Consider the following 11179-nt stretch of genomic DNA (forward strand, 5'->3'; position numbering starts at 1 on the left):
TTTTGGCCCACTTCTGACTTAGATTCTAGGCATACTTTGTGCTCACTTTGGAGGCATTCAAGAGCTTTCGTTGGTGACAATTTTGAGTAGTTCTTAAGCAGTCTTTGAGGCAAAAATGAAGTACTTCTTGGAGCAATCTTGTAGACCTCTTTGAGTTTCCTTAAAGGAATTCATTGAAATGCTTTGAAGCAATCATATAATCACTTTAAAGAAAACCTTTTTGGAGCATTCTTGATGATTTTTGGAGCAGACTTGAATGCATTTTTGGACAGACCTTGGTGACCTCCTCAGGAAAACCTTAAAGCATACTTGGAGTAGTCTCTTGGAACCATGTTGGAGTAGCCTTGTAGCTACTTTGGAGTAGTCTTTAGAAGATACATTTGAGAATACTTGAAGAGCTTTGAAGACACTCTTTGAGCAAACTTGAAGAGCTTTGGAGCAAACTTTTTAGTGCCGACTTGAAGACATTTTAAAGTAGCCCTATAATACTTTTTTGAATCATATCTGAAGCATTCTTGGAGTAGACTTGAAGTCATCATTGGAGCAGCTATTGAAGAGATCTTGGAATAGCTTTGAGACACCTTGAAGAAAGTATTTTGGAAAGGAGTCATACTTGGAGCAACTATTGAAGATATCTTGGAATAGCTTTGAGACACCTTGAAGAAAGTATTTTGGAAAGGTTGGAACCTGAATTAGCTTAAGAGGATTGGAGTCCTCATATATAGATCAAGTTGGAGCCTAAATTAGATTGAGAGAATTGGAGTCCTCATATATAGATCAAGTCGGAGCCTGCATTAGATTGAGAGGATTGGAGTCCTCATTCATGGTTGGAGCCTTGAAAAAAGTGAATTTTTGTAATAATTGAAGCCAAAATTTAAGAATGAGAGTCTTCAACATTTAAACTTTATTACTATAGATATTTTAGTTTTATTTTTGGTATACCTTATGTTTCCTATTGTGAAAAAATTTCACTCACTTAATATAACAATTGAATGAAATACTTATTCACCCCTCCTCTCCGTCTTTCCAATACACAAATAATTTTTAAACTATAATTTAATTTAAATATAATATTATAATCTTTTATGTTTCTTTTCCATTATTTTTTTAATGTTAATCTAAGGTTTTTTTTTCTGAATCACTTTTTAAAAATGTACGGAAACATTCTTACATGAAGACTCTAATCAAAAAGTTGTACCATCTAATTTGCACCACCTAATTAATATAAGAATACTATAAATTTTTCAGCGAGAAGCTTTTTTCATGAATCACTTTTAAAAAATCTACGGAAACATTCTTACATGAAGACTCTACTACACAAGAAGTTGTACCATCTCATTTGCACCACCTAATTAGTATAAGAATGCTATAAATTTTTCACTGAGATGTCGATTATTTTTTCAAGAGATTGTACATTTTACACAACTTATAGTGGGCTGCAATAAACATGTCTCCGCCCTCCTTTAGAGATCAAACGAGGACTCTATTATTGGAAAATGTCCTAACTAAGTTAGAAATATATGATGGAACAGAATCCATATGGTTTTTCAGTTATTCACGGTTATAAACTAAAACTTCAGAAATATATGATGGAACAGAATCCATATGGTTTTTCAGTTATTCACGGTTATAAACTAAAACTTCTAATTAGCATAAACATACAGAGAAATAATTCCGTGTTTTGAGAATGGGAAAGAATGATGAGTCAGAAGTTTATTGCGACCACTTCTTTTTACAATATAGCAAATATAAAGATGAAATGCTCACTAAAGCTATATTTCCTCAGCAAAAACTACAATTACAACTAAAATCAGTAAATGTAAACGTAAATGTTTCTGGATGAAAGAATCGTCTTATTATACCTTTTCTCTTCCATATTCTTCCACTTAATAAAACATGTTCAAACAAAAGATATCTTCATATGTTTCAAGACAATATGATTAATACATCGTATCACCATTTTTGTGATAAAAAACCAAAGATAATAGACTATGCTCTATTTCGGAGACTTTTCAGCGTTGTAAAAGAAGGTAAAGAAACCAAGAGCATACATGGTGACTGCTCTAATGATGTCTTCCGTCATGAGATGTGCTTGGCTGCCCTCGCACAAGGGACACGGATATCAATCCATCCGTTAGTTTTGGTTTTAGCTTTGTGTCGTTGACTGCATTTACGCTGCCCTGCAGCGTTCATTTACATGTCCATCAAAACATGTTACTTTACATAAAAGTACATCACTTCTCTCTCTTATTTATATATATTTCCTGACTCCTGAGTACAGGGTAAAGAAAATAAATAGAGAATGGCGGTGAAAGAGGGGTACCTGCTGTTTTACTGGCTCTTTCCCAATATACACTGAGGAAAAATATAATGCACACATTTATCTGTTAGAAAACAACTAATAAAGCCACATGCAAATTTCTGATATAAAATTGTGTCAGACAACCATTGTCAAAGTGTTAAAGCTGGTTAGTGTTTTACCAGGGTAACGACTTTCGGAGGGGGTTATGAGATTCCATGTTAAGAGGGTGATGATGAGCAGACTTAGAGTCATTGTGGATCCCAAATTTCTACCCATGATAGGCCTGTATGGTATACTGTTGAAAGAATACAAACCAGCAGCAATAAGATGGAAAATTGTTGTCAGAGGCAGTAGCAGTATGTTGCGGAACTAGGGATTTGAACAAGATAAATACACGAGTTGAAGCGGACGGGCGAGGAGGCGTATTTATGAGCAGGGTGGTTTGTCTACCTTGGTCTGTTCAATGTGTCTTCGGATTGCTCAGAGCTGCACGCAATCTTACTCATGACTCAAAAGTCGTGGGCGACTGGGCGTGCCAAGAAAACATGTGATCCTTTACTTTCCGCCAAACCATCAGCGTACCAGTCAAAGATGCCACTTATGACTTATTATGGCAGTTCAAACATGTGCTCTGCTTTTAATGTCTGCGACACGTTACTAGGCTTCTGATTAGAATTATTGTTTTTTTTGGTGTATAAATATATTGAATATTTAAACGAATATTTAAACAAATATTCAAATTAATTATATTTATAATAAAATTGAAATTAATTAAAAAAACACAGTTAGAGTAAGATGTGGTTATACATCGGTTTCACTGGTTAAAAGAATATTTTAGTGTTAGTGATTTAGAGAATAATTTTTTCTTAAGTTGTATGAGTTCAAGTGTTTGGAGACATGTTGCAATTGAGTTAATTGTGGCGTTTATGAAATAGTTGTATTTAGAATAATAGTGACTCTTAGGATTTGAAACTAAAAGTTTTTTTTGCATCTAGAGGTGCAACTCAATATAAAGAAGATGTGACACTCAATATGAAGGAGATGTTGTCACATAACCTTTGATTTAAAAATTAAATAAAATAATACTTATATTAACAAATTAAAAGCTACTAATAACAAAAAAAATCAATGTCCACCATAAACAAAATAGTTCTATTTACACATTAATTTTACATCAAATTTTATATATAGATCACATAATAAAAAAATTACTTTAATAAGCAGATATGTAATTCATTCACTACTTAATATGGATTTCACTAATTTGACAAATGTTATCTAAACATGCTATTATTGATTCTACAGAATGTGTAATTCATTTTATGTTCAATTCACATACACACATATAATTTAAATTAAAAATTTTGTAGTTAGAGCATTTTATTGGTTTGTTGTTCAAAACTAGCATAGATTTATTTTACTTGCAAGAATTGGAGAAATCAAATCTCTTAAAGTACAAACTTTTGGAGGTGTGATTCAAACATGTGATTTCAATAAATTCCTACCAGATTTTAGAGATATTAGACCAGAAAAACACCCCTGAAAAGCTTCCAAAAAATCACACATCACACTAAAGACAACTCAAACATTTTATCAAAATTTATAATAAAAAAGAAATTAAACATCCTAAAATATTTAATCTTAGTAAATTCTGAGTTAAAATGTATCTATACTGATTCCATATATTTATATATATATATAAATCTCTTAAAAAAATAAACTTAAAAAAATTTAATTCTTTCACCAAATTTTACACTTAAAAAAAATGCATCTTAAAATATCTAAACTTAATTCTTTCACCTAATTTTACACTTACAAAAAAATTGCATTTTAAAATATCTAAACTTAAATAGATTTTGAGTTTTCATATATATTATATATAACAATTAATGAAGCCACCAAAAAATTGTGATAAAATATTGTTAGACCGCCCTTCATAGAGTGTTAAAGCTGTTAGTGTTTACCCTGGTAACCACTTTCTGAGGCCATTATAAGATTCCATGTGAAGAGTGTGATGGCTGAGCATACCAGAGGTCATTACGGATCCCAAATTTCTACCCATGAAAGGGCTGTATGGTGAAATGTTAGAAAGGAGAAGCAACAGCAGCAATATGTATTGTTGACAAAGGGCTGTATGGTGAATTGTTAGAAAAGAGACGCAGCAGCAATATGTATTGAGGTGAATTGTTGAGAAAAAGCAGGGTTATTAGGTTGCATAACTAGGGTAGTCGAACAAAATAAATAACGGAATTGAATAAGCGGGGTGAGAAGGTTAATGTTTCTTAGCTACGTTTTTTTACCGGTTTTGTTTAGATTTCAGTTTGAAAGTTTGAAATTATGTATAGTAGTGGTTGAAAACCAAGCAATCCTGGTGTTTCCAGAATTTCAAGATGCTCAATCTATGTAGGTAATGCAAAAAAGTCAAATTTGGAGGCGGTTTGTCTACCTGGTCTTTTCAGGGTGACTTTTCATTGCTCAGAAGTTGCACGCAAACTCTATTGACTCATCAAAATGACTCTTTATGAGTAGGGATATTTGTCTACCTCCTCTGTTCGGTGTGAGCTTCCTGCACGCAAACTTCCTTATGCCCCAAATGTCGTGGGCGTACGAAGCAAACATTTGATCTTTGACAGCCGGTTGCCCGTTGGTGGGGCGAAATCAAACATTTCACTTTTTAGTTTTGACATATTGGCCGTTGAGGGCAAATCAAACACGTTACTTTTGACATCCTGCCCGTTAAACTTGAATGATTCATTCAACCTTATCCCTTAGATTTTGCTTGCGTAAGGGTTTGGTGTGTGTATTGAAAACGTGGTTGAGATAGAAATAGTTACTTCTCATTCGATATTAGGTTTTAGGTTCAAATATTATATCCGAGGTGTTGAAAGGAACATAATTATAAGTATAAAACCTTTTAACAAAATTACTTAATTTAACATAATTTTAATAATAACATCATTCAATATCCGAATTTAGTCCCGGCCAAAAAAAATACCCGTTAAATTTAAAAAAATAAAATGCATTTTTTACTCGTGGAGTTTTTCTGGCAAATAAACTCCTTTGCAGTAGTCATTTGTTCATGGCTTTATCTTTGGCTCTATCTTAAGCTGACAAAGCATTTCAGTAAGACATCAAGGGGAAAATATGGGAGCATAATATCCCAATACTAGCAACAAATCTTGTTAGGTGAAATCCGTTGTGGTGGCAAGTAACACATGCCGATGAATAAAGCATAGTTACAATATTTGGATTCGAATTCCATACCAAAAAAAAATTGACCGTGAAAAATTTGACTCAAAAATCTAATACCACAAAAATTTCGATAATATACATCTTATAAATATTTAAACTTATTATTTTGTCTTTTAAATTTGACTAAAAAAATCTAATACGAACAAAAATTTGTTAATATACATCTTATAAAAATTTAAACTTATTATTTTGTCTTTTAATTTTTTTAAAGTTTAAATGAATCATGATTAATCATTATATTCCAAACTTATCATTTACTTCACGTTCACTTCATTTTAGATTATAGTTAAAACAATGTTATAAAAGTTTTGTTTTTTATTATGAGGAATTATCCATTTCAAAGTGTAGTTTATCATTTTATAATTTTTTTTAATATACAAATTACCAATTTTATAAATTTTTTTAATATATGAATTACCATTCTTTTATTTTTTACATAGGAATTATTGTTTTTTTAAATTTTTTTAATATAGTAGTTTTCTTTTCTTATACTTCAATTTCTATAATTACCTATTTACAACTGTAATTTTCCATTTTCTATTTTTTTAATATAAAAGTTTCTTAGATTCACCCAAACTTTTATTGTGGCCTCTTATGAGCTCTCGTTCGGTTTGCCTTGTATGGTGTTCTTATTGACCATATCGTTTGTAATATTCTTTTGCGTTGTGATGGAGTGAAGGCTTAGCGTTACCAAAGTTCTACGCAACATTTTCATGGTTGTAGCTTTCCTTGCATTATTTCCACCAGCTATTTCTTCATGCGCTTCCCTGTGTTATTCCCACCAGTTATTTCTTTATTAGCTTCATACAAGAGTCTTTCTCACTTAGTTTCTAAGACTCCAAGACACATTGCACAGGTCAAAACACACTCAAAGTCACACTGCATTCTTCATCTAGCCAACAGTAATATTTCAAAAGAAAACCACTCATTATTGTATCGAATTCGAATTGACCAAATTATCATTTGTACAGAAACCGAATTGGTGAATTTCCGTACTTTTTTTGCCAATATGACCAAACTTGGTAAATATGGAGTAAAGGCACGAAGTTGTTGTTTATAGTTTGAATTTACTTTCAACAAATGCTCTATGAAGGTTAATTATTGAAAAACAGGCATAGAGTTAATGAAATCCTCTCACATGGTCGAAAGGGTTATTATTTCTTTGGTTAAAATTCTCACCAACATCACATAAATACTTGACTTTTGAGTTGTATGAATATTGCTCTAGTCATATTGACTTGTAGCATGATTTTCAAGGTCTCAAAAATAAATAAAGTGTTCACAAAGTTGAAATGTACACAACGTACTATGGAGAAGTCAGACTATCGTGACTAACCTTGATCTGTAGATATGTTTAATAATGTCTTGCCATGGTTGAGTGGCTATTTTTACACAACTGGTAAACAAAGTATAAATGTGGATTGAGGATTTACAAACTCACATCCATAAAAGAATCATTGTTATGTTGTTTATTGGAAATAATATTGAGAGAGGGCGGGGGGGGGGGTGAATCAGTATTAGCAAGTCAACAAATTTTCATTTCCATAATAAGATACATATACGCTACTTCAGTTAAAGGAACTTGCGTGTATACGCAACTGTGTTTAAAGCAACTAGCATATATCTTGCAAACTTATGATTTAGTTAATTCATCATATGTTGATCTTTAATCAGTGCATCAGAACCACACAAACAGTAACCAGGTGCAGTAAAAACAGAACAGACAATCACACATATGAACACAAGATATAAGGTGGAAACCCAATGTGGGTGAAAACCACCTGCTGCAATCGTCTCTATTTTCTTTTAATAATAAGAAACTTCTTTTTACAATTTTTGTAGTAGTGGAGACTTATAATAGTACACAAGCTACTACCTGCAGAAGGCTACAACCATCTCTTTTCTTCTAGGGACCACATTTCATAAATTATCAGACTGGATCCGTCAATAACATCATTCAATCATCAAATATATCTGCATCAACCAATCTCCTTTGCACCAACCACAACTGAATCAATCAATCACTTTGACAACCCTTCAATCTGATCTTTCAGAATGTTGTAACCAGAATATAGTAACCAGAACCCAAGCCAGAACCTAGAACACTGTAACAGCAAATAGAAGAAGCTAAAACATATTTTATAAGGTATACACGACTTCCATGTGTCTAACTTGCATGCATATGCTCTTTTCTGAAGGCGAACTTGAATACAGATCTTCAAATCAAATTTAAGATGTATACGTTGTTTTGATATGCAGAACAAGCATGTATACGCACCTTTTCTAAAGTGAACCTACGTAAAAATCTGTAAATGATGATTTAAACATTACAACAATTCCAGACTTTAGTTATACCCAGATCATCATATTTACAGACTACAACATGCACCAGTTATTCAGATAAATGATCAAACCACATAAAGATACTTCACTTCAAGCCTTAAGATCTTGACCCATCATTAGATCTTATCAAGCTCTAAGGTTCATCCTTGGTTTAGATCCAGCTATGCAAAATAACCTAATAACCTGTACACTAGATCTTGCTCTTCATCAGATATTTGATACTTGAGTGCCTTGGCCTAATGATCTTCACCTCCTTTTATAGTCTTAGGCCTTACTCAATACCATGGACCAAAACCACATAGGACCAATACCTTGGACCCAACACCTGGGGTCAATACCTCGGACCAGATACCTTGGACGAATACCATGGATCAAAATACCATGGACCAAATAACTTGGACCAAAAATTAGTTTTCCAAGATACACACGCCTTGAATTATGTGAAAGTATGTGTGTACATATACGTGACATTTTTATAGTGAACCTGTGTGTATATGCGGCTTGGCCAATGGTGAACCTGCGTATACCTTTCTTCATTCTGATCTGAACTTTGTGCTGTTAACCTACTGAACTATGAGTGAGTTGCCATCAAGGAAAACACCTATGTCATAATGCCAACAATCTCCCCCTTTGGACTTCATGGCAACCCCAAGTCACTCTCCCCCTTTGTCATCAAGGGCAAAGGGTTATGTTCCCCCTGAGCACATGTAGAATTCCCATGAGCGAGTCCATGCTCCGCTTGAATATAAGCAAGGTCTGCTAAAAGATGTTCTAAAAGAAGAACATGACTCTATACATACATCATAGACGACCTCCCTATCACCAATGACTCATACATACATCCATCTCCCATCCAAGTGGGAATATACCAATTTTTTATACATGTAAAAACAAGAAACATTACATCATCCATCCCATGTATAGTGGGGTAACAAATTAGGTTGTTTCATGACCTTTTCAAAAAATATACGACATATATAATAGAGACCAAATATCTTAAACAAGAACGTGATAGTCATCAGTAACTATCATTAGCAGCATCTATCAATCAGCATCTAGACCAACAACCATGATACCCCCTTGAACCTGTTCCACCTGAATCAAAAAAAAAACTGTGTGAATCTGTACCAAGATCTTCTAAGATAATGCCCACAATGAATTATTAGAAGCATATGCTCCCCTTGAACCTGTGCTAGATGATCACTGTCAGATTTGATCCTTTCATATAATAGAAGAGTTATCAAGGCATCATTATCAATCAGATATACAACAAGTTATCAACAACTTATGAGAGCCAACATATTTCCACATGTCATCCAAAGACTGTAACCATCATCAAGCAGAGTAGATAATTCATTGAACCATATCAAAACCCTTTCTTCCTGATTCTGACCCACTGCTTTTCTTCAAACGAACCTATACGCGACTATATCCACAGAAACCAGCGTATGTATGTGACTACGCTTCATGAAACTCGTGTATAACCACCTTTCTCTGAAACAGATAAGATTTAATAGCAGGATGATGCATCAACTACTCCCAGCTTTTGTCTGAGATATTCAAATGTCTCTTTGGGCAGTGGTTTGGTGAATATATCAGTAACCTGTTCTTTGGAGGGAACATACTCCAATTTGACATTTTGTTCAAGCACTTGTTTATGTAGAAAATGATATTTGATGGGTATGTGCTTGGTCTTGGAATGCATGACTGGATTCTTTGAAATACTGGTGGCACTTGTATTATCACATAGAATGGATATGGGTGGAGTACATGTGATCTAAATGTCTTGCAATGTTTGCATCATCCAAAGGAGTTGTGTGCAGCAAGATGCAGCAGCCACATATTCTGCTTCAGCTGTAGATAATGCAATTGAACTTTGTTTCTTGCTGAACCAAGACACTAATCTGGAACCCATATAGAATGCACCACCACTAGTGCTTTTTCTGTCATCAACACTTCCTGCCCAATCTGCATCTGTATATGCATGAAGTGTAAGATCTGTATCTCTAGGATACCATAAACCAAAATTCTATGTTCCTTGAAGATATTTGAAAATCCTTTTGACTGCTTGAAGGTGTGATTCCTTTGGATTTGCTTGGAATCTTCCAACTATTCTTAATGCATGCATGATGTCTGATCAGGTACCTATTAGATAAAGTAGACTCCCAATCATAGATTTGTAAGTTGGTTGATGTACTGTTGTTGATTCATCATTTGAGCTGAGACTACATCCTGTTACCATTGGGGTACATACTGGTTTAGAATCTTCCATGTTGTATTTTTTCAAGATCTGTTTGAGATATTTGGTTTGTGACAAAAGAATACTATCTTTATTTTGTTGAACTTGTAGACCAAGAAAATATGTAAGCTCACCAAGCAGGGACATTTCAAATTCTTCCTGCATTACCGAAGCAAAATTTTGACTCGTGGCTTCTTCACTGCTACCAAAAATGATATCATCGACATACATAACAAGTATTAGCAATTTATTATTGTCAATCTTTGTATATAGATTGTTATCAGTTGATCCCTTTGAAAAACATTCTTGATGGAGATATTTGTCAAGACGGTAATACCAAGCCCTTGGAGCTTGTTTTAGACCATAGAGAGCCTTTTTGAGTCCACATACAACTTTTGCATCATTTCCAAGAATGAATCCGTCAGGTTGCTCAATATAGACTTCTTCTTCTAAGTCTCCATTAAGAAAGGCAGATTTTACATCCATTTAGTATACCTCGAATTTCTGAAAACTAGAAAGAGCAAGGAACATTCTTATGGCTTCAAGTCTCGCAACAGGTGCAAAAGTTTCTTCAAAATCTATACCTTCTTGTTGAGCATATCCTTTACAAAAAACTCTAGCATTGTTTCTAATAACTTCTCCATTTTCATTCGGCTTGCTTTTGAATGTCCATTTAGTTCCTATGATATTCTTATCATGAGGTCTAGGAACTAATTCCCAAGTATTATTCTTTTCAATTTGTTCAAGTTCTTCATTCATGGACTTGACCCAACATTCATCTTTGCATGCTTCACTTATATTTTGAGGTTCAGTGGACAATAGCAAAGCTAGATAGCTTGAATCTTCTATAATAGTTCTTCTTGTCTGCACACCTGCCTCTTTCTGTCCCAAAATTTGAGTCTCTGAATGATTTTTCTCAACATACCTGGACAGATTCTTTTCTTCTACTGTTCTCTCTTCTTCTGGTGCTTTATTGCTTCCTTCTTCAGAATTATTCTAATTTGATGTGGGAGGATAATCCTCATCTTCTTCATAATCTTCGG

At 33.7% G+C, this 11179-nt stretch overlaps 1 long non-coding RNA gene across 1 annotated transcript; it reads right to left on the bottom strand.

Moving 5' to 3' along the window:
• Window positions 1–1818: 1818 nt before the first annotated feature.
• On the bottom strand, window positions 1819–2702 carry LOC149247741 (uncharacterized). The gene is made up of 3 exons (XR_016265649.1): window positions 2482–2702; window positions 2324–2355; window positions 1819–2180 (listed from the first exon to the last, which is right to left on the bottom strand). It is a non-coding gene; the product is annotated as an uncharacterized LOC149247741 (long non-coding RNA).
• Window positions 2703–11179: the final 8477 nt, after the last annotated feature.

Source organism: Pinus tabuliformis, chromosome 7, assembly GCF_031772625.1.
Source record: "Pinus tabuliformis cultivar Carrire ecotype Pingquan chromosome 7, CPIR1, whole genome shotgun sequence".
Classification (NCBI taxonomy): domain Eukaryota; kingdom Viridiplantae; phylum Streptophyta; class Pinopsida; order Pinales; family Pinaceae; genus Pinus; species Pinus tabuliformis.